Source organism: Cebus imitator, unplaced genomic scaffold, assembly GCF_001604975.1.
Source record: "Cebus imitator isolate Cc_AM_T3 unplaced genomic scaffold, Cebus_imitator-1.0 Scaffold87, whole genome shotgun sequence".
In the NCBI taxonomy this organism is placed as follows: domain Eukaryota; kingdom Metazoa; phylum Chordata; class Mammalia; order Primates; family Cebidae; genus Cebus; species Cebus imitator.
The window spans coordinates 5,484,202-5,494,456 of record NW_016107402.1 but is presented as its reverse complement, the minus strand read 5'-3'; the positions used below and the strand labels follow the sequence as shown (position 1 = coordinate 5,494,456).

Genomic DNA, 10,255 nt, shown 5'->3' with positions numbered 1-10,255 from the left:
AAAAAAAAAAAAAGAAAAAGAAGAGAAAAGAGGAGAAAAGAAGAGAAGAGAAAAAATCAGATCCAGGATCAGGTATAAAGTGCAGAGTTGCAAAAAATCCAAAACGAACAGATTTGGTAGGTCTCCTGTGTCAAAGTCAAGGCACTGATAATGAAAAAGTAGGACCCTGAGACAGAGGATAGGAGCATTATGGTGGACAAACCTAAGAATCTTTATCTTACAAATTCTCCTGAGTTCTGGGTGGCAGAAGCAGCCCCTTCCCTCTTGCCAGGGAAGAACAATTTCCTTTTGACTCATGTGAGTAGGTGATTTCATGTGAAGCAGGTGCTTCATAAGATGGCATTTGTTCTCCTTAAAACCTGTTTCCATCACACCCTCAAATAACTGAGGTCAATTCCTAGAACTCTTGAGTGTGGAAATTTACTTATTGGTCTCAGGATAAAAAAGCTACACATCAAAGAACATGAAAGACATAGTGAATACATATGGGAGTAATTTCAGGATTTTTAGGCGTGGCAGTGAGGGTAGGGAAGCAGGCAGAACATAAGGCTGGCTAATGGGGAATATATTGACATAAACTACTCTTCAGTAACTCAGGCGTCAATATTCCTGCAAGAATGCCTGGAGCTAGTCTCTGGTAGATAGTTTCCAAAGATGGTCATTATTAAATCCTTCCCTCCTTCTGTGTACATGGCACTCCCCACAGCAAGAGATGGAGTCTATTTCCCCCTGCCCTTAAATCTGCAAACCCTTAATTAAGCTTAACCCAGATAAGCAGAATTGTGAGAAGTAACAAATTGCTATTGTTTTAAGTCCTTAAACTTGGGCGGTTTGTTATTTTGCAATAGATAACTGAAATACAATCTTAATACTTTGCAAAGATGTTTCTTAGAGCGTGGGCTGGATGATGGCCTACAATAAATGAGCTCAATATACTAGAATTGCCATGGTAGCGTATTTAAGAAGAGGTAAGGAAGTTCAGGAAGGCAGGAACATAGATTCAAGAACTCAGCACCAGACTGTGTTCTTTAGGAAGGCCCAGAGGATGTTCTTTTCACTAAGACAATAAGAAGTTCACTGATAAGGGAACACCAGCATCTTTGAGTAGCTCAGTGATGTCTGTTTTCAGTACACTTGGATTAAAAGTAAGTGACACTGCCATGGAACTGACATCCCTAATGTCAATCCTAATGTTGAGATTCCTGAACGGCAGAGGTGACATCCAAGACCAGGTGAATATAATTAGTGTCAATGGCAGCAGAGACAGAGTGACAATGAGTGTGCCTTGACCTTCAGGGATCTATACCTTGATTATGGGAATGGGATACAGCTAACTGGATGGTCCTTGATTTTTATTTTTATTTTATTTTTTTTAGTTGGAGTCTCGCTCAGCTGCCCAGGCTGGAGTGCAATGGTGCATTCTTGGTTCACTGCAACCTCCGCCTCTCAGGTTCAAGAGATTCTCAGCCTCAGCCTCCCGAGTAACTGGGATTACAGGCACCCGCCACCAAATCCAGCTAATTTTTTTGTACTTTTAGTAGAGACAGGGTTTCAGCATATTGGCCAGGCTGATCTCAAACTCTTCACCTCAGGTGGTCCACCCGCCTCGGCCTCCCAAAGTGCTGGGATTACAGGAGTGAGCCACCGCTCCTGGACAATTTTTTTTTTTTTTTAATAAAGTTCTGGCAACCAGAAGACTGACAGCTGCTGCCACAATAGAAATTCTGGTCCCTCATCTCAATGTTTAAAAAATTTTTTTTTTCTTGCTCTGACACCCAGGCTGGAGTGCAGTGGTGCCATTAGAGCTCACTGCAGCTTCAAACTCCTGGGCTCAAGCGATCCTCTCTCCTCATCCACCACACCTATCTAGATTCCTAACCAAAGTTTACAGGACCAGAACCACTTAAATACAGGGGAGTGTATTAAGTCCCCCTTAAGGAATGACTCTACAATCACACCGTCATTATATATAGTAAATATCCCTCCAGTCCTTCGCTGGGGGCTGATCTGCTGCCATTTACCAGGGTAACTGTTCATTCAATGAAAAGAAGACTATCTAGAATTTTCAAAGACCACTGTAGAGTCTGTGCTGTCATGGAAATTAGAAAACAAAATACCATCATCACTTCCTGATTAGAATAGGAGCTAAAGGAGCCCAGGTGATAGATGGAATGGACCTTAAATCCAATGGGCCTCATAGAAATTAACAGACTCCTCTTACTGATTTCATGACCTGTGGAATAAAAGCTATTATGATAGGAAAAGCCAGGTGGAGGCTCCTGAAACTACCTGTATTAGTCAGTGTTCTCCACAGACAGTGTTAATAGACTGTGTATATTTATGTGTGTGTGTGTATGTATATACACATGTATATGTGTACATACAGTAATGTGCCACATAATGATGTTTCAATGACAGACTGCATATTTGGCAGTTGTCCCATAAGATTACAATACTGTATTTTTACTGTACCTTTTCTGTGTTTAGATATGTTTAGATACACAAATACTTAACATTGTGTTACAACTGCCTACAGGATTCAGTACCATTACATGCTGCACAGGTTTGTAGCCTACGAGCAATAGGCTATACTATGTAGCCTAGGTGTGTAGTAGGCACTACCATCTAAGTTTGTGTAAGTACAATCTCTGATGTTCACACAATGGCAAAATCACCTAACGACACATTTCTTAGGACATATTCCTGTCCCTCTGTGACACATGATGGTGTGTATATATAAGAGATTTATTTTAAGGAATTGGCTCATGCAATTGTGGAGGCTGGCAAGTCCCAAATATGCAATGTAGGCTGGCAGGCTGGAGACCCTGGGAAGAGTTGATGTTGCAGCTTGAGTCTGCAGGCAGACTGCAGGCAGAATTCCCTCTTCCTTGGGGGAGTCAGTCCTTTTTCTCTTAAGGCCTTCAAATGATTGGATGAAGTCCACCCACATTATGGAAGGTAATCTGCTTTATTCAAAGTTTACTTATTTAAGTGTTGATCTCATCTAAAAACTGCCTTCCCAGCAACATCTAGACTAGTGTTTAACCAAATATCTGGGTACCATGGCCTAGCCAAGCTAACACACCCAAAATTAACCATCACACCACACTACAGTTTATTTTAGCGGTATTACCTAATTTAGTTGTATCTAATATTTTGGCTGTGGTTATGCTCCTCATCATATACCCTTCAATTCACTAGTCTGGCCTCTGGAAAAACAGATGATTATAGTGGATAATAGATGGACTACTGTAAATTTAATCAGGTAATAGCCCCAGTCAGAGCTCCTCTCTACTGGATGTGGTATCTTTACTGGAGCGTATCAGCACAACCTCTAGCTGATGTGTATGATTTTTGATCTGATGAATGCTTTTTTTAAATACCCATGAGAAGAGCGGACCAAAGGCAGTTTGCTTTTACATCACAATGTTACAGTGACAAGTCCTTCACTCTCTCCCTTCAGCGCTTTATTAACTTTCCAGCTCTCTGTTACAATGCACTCTTTTTTTTTTTTTTTTTTTTTTTTTTTTTTTTTTTTTTTTTGAGACGGAGTTTCGCTCTTGTTACGCAGGCTGGAGTGCAATGGCGCGATCTCGGCTCACCGCAACCTCCGCCTCCCGGGTTCAGGCAATTCTCCTGCCCCAGCCTCCTGAGTCGCTGGGATTACAGGCACGCGCCACCATGCCCAGCTAATTTTTTGTATTTTTAGTAGAGACGGGGTTTCACCATGTTGACCAGGATGGTCTCAATCTCTTGACCTCGTGATCCACCCGCCTCGGCCTCCCAAAGTGCTGGGATTACAGGCGTGAGCCACCGCGCCCAGCCTACAATGCAGTCTTAAGGAACCTCTATCAGCTTGACCTTCCACAGAATCTTATGCTCGTTCAACTATATATATATATACATATTTTTTCATGCCATGAAAATACAAACTAAGCATAGGCTTCAACTGTATTGATAACATCATGCTAATTGGACACAAATAGGAAGTGGTAAGCACCATAGTTGACTGAGATAAATTACAGGAGTCTGCCCTTATCCATGGGGAATATGTTCCAAGACCCCCATTGGAAGCCTGAAGCTACAGATAGTACTGATCCCTATATATATTTCTCCTATACATACATATCTATGATAGAGTTTAATTTATAAATTATGTGGAGTAAGAGATTAACAATAACATAATAATATAGCATTAACAACTAATTAATAATATAGAATAATTATAATGTTATACTGTAATAATAGTTATGTGAATGTGCTCTCTCTCTTAAAATACCTGACTGTACTGTGCTCACCCTTCTTGTGGTAATGGGAGATGTTAAAATGACTATGTGATGAGATGAAGGAAGTGACTGATGCAGGCATTGTAACATAGCACTAGGCTACCATTGACCTTCTGACGATACATCAGAAGAAGGACCATCTGCTTCTGGTGATCCTGGATCATGAGCCACGATGATGTTGATGGCTGGATGTCAGAAGCAGATGATGTAGATGATTAATGGGCTGGTTATTGATACAGTGTGGATGCTCTGGACAAACAGATGATTTGCATGTTGGGCAGACAGAGAGGGGTGGCAAGAGATTATACCATGCTATTCACAACGGTACACAACTTAAAATTTATGAATTATTTATTTCTGGAAATTTCTTTTTCTTTTTTTTTTTTTTAAGACAGGGTTTCACCATGTTGGTCAGGCTGGTCTTGAACTCCCAACTTCAGGCGATCCACCCGCCTTGGCCTCCAAAGTGCTTGGATTATAGGCGTGAGCCACCGCGCCCGGCCATTTCTGGAAATTTCTATTAATATTTTCAGATCACAGTTGACTGCAGGTAACTAAAGCCCGGGAAAGTAAAACCTCAGACAAGATGGGAACTGTAAGCCCGGCTGCGTTGCAGAGGGTTAAACGGACTCATCCATCTTTCTCCGCGTCTGATAACTACATCATCACCTGGGCTCATTATCTGGCCTTGCCACACGGCTTCTCCACACCGCCTCCGCATACCAGACCCAAGCCCACATTCAGCACTAAATTATGCATTTAACCCCTAGCCCACTGTTCATAAACCCTGCAGGAAAACTTTTAAAGAAGCCCCATCAGACCCTGCCCGGTAGCACTCTGCTCTGTATGCCCCCTGAAGGCCCACTTACCTAAGGTCCCGCCCGCCTACCCATGACCACTAGCTCCAGGCATTTCCTGCTTCTTAATAGCCAAAAAGATTGCCTTCACTTTGTTTCCCCAACAGCCAATCAAGGCCCACTCACCCAAAGTCCCACCCGCCTACCAATGGCAACTAGTTTCAGGTACTGCCCTCTTCCTGACAGCCAAAAAAATTGCCTTTGCTTTGTTTCCCCAATAGCCAATCAATCGCCTTCTCTCCCCATAAAACCCCATGACCTAAACAGCCGGGTGCGACTTCTTTGGCCTCTTCCTGGACCACAGAACCTCGCCTGGGAGCTAAATAAATTAACTTCTCATTTTCTTATACTTGCCTCAGTTCCTCATTTTACCTTGGCAATAAACCTTACAGGAACTACTGTATGTAAAGACTCATGGTCCTTCCACATTGTTAATATTTTCTGGATTTCAGTGTTTTAGGGATCTCTTTAGATTGTATAGGCAGAATACTTACACGTGGAAATACTCCTCCAACGGCAGCCAGATGCGGTGGCCCATGCCTGTAATCCCAGCACTTTGGGAGGCCAAGGCAGGCGGATCACTAGGTCAGGAGTTTGAGACTAGCCTGGCCAACATGGTGAAACCCCGCCTCTACTAAAAATACAAAAATTAGCTGGGCGTGGTGGAGCATGCCTGTAATCCCAGCTACTTGGGAGCCTGAGGCAGTAGAATCGCTTGAACCCGGGAGGCAGAGGTTGCAGTGAGCCGAGATAACGCCGTTGCACTCCAGCCTGGACAACTGAGCGAGACTCCATCTCAAAAAAAAAAAACAAAAAAGAAATACTTCTCCATCTCTCTATTGGAAGGTTGTCAATGGTGAGTTGTGTCCAGAGCAAGAGAAGGTTGCTGTGATGTTGTGAAAAAATATGTTTTTTGGTCTTCATTACTGTTTCCTGGCATACAACTCCCCAGATGCTTCGATTTCCGAAGTGATGTCTTCTTGTATGCTAATAATTGACTGGGGGCTAGTAACTGCTAGGTAGCTTCAGGGTGGAGGCTGGTGACCGGAAACACCAAGGCAAGATTACGGAGTTGAGACTTTCAACATCACCCCCACTACCCTATGGGGAGGGCAGAGGGGCTGAAGGTTAAGTTGATTACCAGTGGTCAATGGTTTAATCAATTAGGCCTACATCATGAAGCCTTCATAAAAAAACAAAAGGACACTGGTGCAGCATTCATGCCCATAGTCCCAGCACTGTGAGGTGCCAAGGTGGGAAGATCACTTGAGTCCAGGAGTTCAAGACCAGCCTGGGTAACATAGGGAGACCTCCTCTCTACAAAAAACAAAACAAAAACAAAAAAACAAAACTATATATATACACATATAGTTTTTTCATACTACATATATGATACTATATATATTTTTATATACATATATAATATATATAGTATCATATATATTAAATATATAATAAATATATATTTATATATTTAATATAAAAATATATATATTAAATATATATTTTTACATATATAAAATATATATTTTTATATACTATATATGTATATGAAATATATATACATATATTTTAAATATATGTTAATATACTATATATGTATGTAAAAAATATATTTTATATATATATATAGAACAAATTAGCTAAATTTGGTGATGCATCTATAGTCCCAGCTACTTGGGAGGCTGAGGTGGGAAAACCACTGGAGCCTGGGAAGTAAAGGCTGTAGTGAGCCAAGATCGTGCCACTGCACTCCATCCTGGGTGACAGAGCAAGACCCTGTCTCAAAAACAAAACAAACAAACAAATAAACCTAAAAGTACAGGGTTTGGAGAGCTTCTGGATAGCTAAACACGTGGAGGTTCATGGAAGCTGTGTGCCCAGGAAGGGCCTAGAAGCTCTGTACCCCTTCCCTCATTTCTCACCCTCATGCATCTCTTCATCTGTATGTTTTTTAATATCCATTATAATAAATTGGTAAACATAAATAGCGTTTCCCTGAGTTCTGTGAACTGCTCCAGCAAGTTAATTGAACCCAAAGAGGGGTAATCAAACCCAAAGAGGGGATCATGGAAACCCCAATTTGAAGCCAGTCCATTAGACGTTCTGGAGGCTGGACTTGTGACTGGCTGGGGGCAGCTTGAGGAATGAGCCCTAAACCTGTGAGATCTGATGCTATATTCAGAGGTGTCTGAACCAGAATGACTCCCTCTTCAACAGCAGCTGGGTAAAATGAGGCTGAGACTTGCTGAGCTACATTCCCAGGAGGTTAGGCATTCTTAGTCACAGGACGAGACAGGAGGCCAGCACAAGATACAGATCACAAAGACACTGCTGATAACAGGATGTAGTAAAGAAACTGGCCAAAACCTGCCAAAACCAAGATGGTGACAAAGTAACCTCTGGTCATCCTCATTGCTTATGATATGTTAATTATAACGTACTCACATGCTAAAAAACACTCCTGCCAGCACCATAACAGTTTACAAATGCCATGGCAATATCTAGAAGTTACCCTACATGGTCTAAAAGGAAGAGGGGCATGGTTGCTTATGCCTATAATCTCAGCACTTTGGGAGCCTGAGGCAGGTAGATCACCTGAAGTCAAGAGTTCGAGACTAGCCTGGCCAACATGGTGAAACCCCATCTCTACTAAAAATACAGAATTAGCTGGCCATGGTGGTGTGTGCCTGTAGTCCCAGCCACACAGGAGGCTGAGACAGCAGAATCACTTGAACCCAGGAAGTGGAGGTTGCAATGAGCAGAGACTACTACTGCACTCCAGTCTGGGTGACAGAGCAAGACTCAATCTCAAAAAATAAAATAAAATAAAATAAAAGTAAAATAGGCTGAGCATAGTGCCTCATGTCTGTAATCCCAGCACTTTGGGAGGCCGAGGTGAGTGGATCATGAGGTCAGGGGTTTGAGACCAGCCTGGCCAATATGGTGAAACCCTGTCTCCACTAAAAATGCAAAAATTAGCTAGGTGTGGTGGCACATGCCTGTAGTCCCAGCTACTCGAGAGGCTGAGGCAGGAGAATCGCTTGAACCCAGGAAGCAGAGGTTGTAGTGAGCCTAGGCTCCACCACTGCACTCCAGCCTGGGTGATAGCACAAGACTCTGTCTCAAAAAAATAAATAAATAAAATAAAATAAAAGTAAGAGAACTGTCAGTTCCAGAAGTCCCACACACATCCTGGAAAACTAATGAATAATCCACACCTTGTTCAGCATATGATCAAGAAATAACCATAAAAATAGCCAAGAAGCAGACTTCAGGGCTGCTCCGCTTATGGAGTAGTCATTCTTTTGTTTCTTTACTTCTCTAATAAATTTGCTTTCAATATAAAAATGAGACTGTTAATTTTGGGGGGTCTGTTTCGCCTTCCAGCTGTGCCTGCTTCTTAGGCCCTAGGAACTGCATGCTTTCCTGGCCCTGTTCTCAAAGGGCTCTACTCCGAAGCCAGTCATACAATTAAGAAACTTAAAAACTGGCAAGTCAAAAACTCTTAAAACTACTGGATCTTCTTCTGTCTGTTCAACTGTATTTATGTGTCCTGTGTGTTGTTTTACTATCAAAACATATGAAAGAGCTCTGATTAATTTGTTTAAAAATAATAAATGTTTAAACATTTTGTCCAAAAAATAACAATTTTCATGCCTTTTAGTTCACATGACTTTAGTAATTTTGGAAAATAAAGACAGTTTTAAAGATTATTGGTAAATTAAAATGTCTTCAAGATTTAGACATTTGATCTAAAAAAGGCGGGTGACATTAGGTTTGCTAGATGTTTTATTTTTTGTTTTTATTTTTTAAATATGGAATGTTCCATGAATTTGAATGTCATCCTTGCACAGGGGCCTGCTAATCTTCTCTGCATCATTCCAATTTTAGTATATGTCCTGCCAAAGCAAGCACTGCTAAATGCTTACAGGTCATAAATTGCTCCTTGACTTTTGAAAATTGTTCAACTTACCTGTTTTGGAGCCATTAGATTTTAGGTAAGGCCTGGGGACATATGGAGTTAGCCATGCCCCTAGCTATGTTGGAAAGAGTCGAATCTTATCTTCACTTCTGTCTGGTATCCTAGGTTTCACACCTGGTACATAATTTTGTGTGTATGTGTATGATGGAGTTTCACTCTTGTTGCCCAGGCTGAAATGCAATGGTGCGATCTCGGCTCACTGCAACCTGAACCTCCCGGCTTCAAGCATTCTCCTGCCTCAGATTCCCAAGTAGCTGGGATTACAGGCATGCCACCATACCCAGCTATTTTTTTGTATTTTTAGAAGAGAAGGGTTTTCTCCTTGTTGGTCAAGCTGGTCTCGAACTCCCAACCTCAGGTGATCTACCCTTCTCAGCCTCCCAAAGTGCTGAGATTACAGGCATTAGCTACTGTGTCCAGCTGTGGTACATAATTAAAATTGCTTACTTACCAGGTTTTTCACCAAAAATAAAAGTTGCTAAGAGTTAACGTTGTAACACATGTAATCAAGACTACTGAAGAAACAGTTTTATATGCAAGGAGTGTAAAGAAAGTAGAATCTGTTTCTGGTAAAAAATTATAAGAAGACATGGGAATGTGGGGTTTTTGGGTCTGGTTTAGAGGATTAAAGGATTGTTTCATCTTAGGTAGGATAAAGCTGAAGCTTTGGCCAAGTTATGGAAGGTTTGTGAAAGATTAATCGGTAAAAATTCTGTGTGTGCACTGAGGTCTGTGGGGGTGGTGGACTAGGGGAGGGACAGTGGCGGGTAGGGAGGTGGGGAGGGATAACATGGGGAGAAATGCCAGATATAGGTGAAGGGGATGGAGGCAGCAAACCACATTGCCATGTATGTCCCTATGCAATAATCCAGCGTGTTTTTTACATGTACCCCAGAACCTAAAATGCAATAATATATATATATATGTTATTTAAAAAAAAATTCTGTATGTGAACCTGTTAGTTAAAGTTAAAGGGATATTATACAATTATTCAGTATTTTCATAAATCAAACATTGGAATAAAAGCACAACAGGGTTTTCTTACACTGCTTTTTAACAGAAAATTATAAAGGATTATTAAAGGTTTATGAGAATCTTTTTTTTTTTTTTTTTTTTTTTTTTTTTTT

The 10,255-nt window shown here is 41.2% G+C and overlaps 1 non-coding gene across 1 annotated transcript; it reads right to left on the bottom strand.

Moving 5' to 3' along the window:
- Window positions 1-8,955: 8,955 nt before the first annotated feature.
- LOC119472150 lies at window positions 8,956-9,061 on the bottom strand. Its single transcript, XR_005201263.1, has one exon. It is a non-coding gene; the product is annotated as a U6 spliceosomal RNA (small nuclear RNA).
- Between the last annotated feature and the right edge of the window lie 1,194 nt (window positions 9,062-10,255).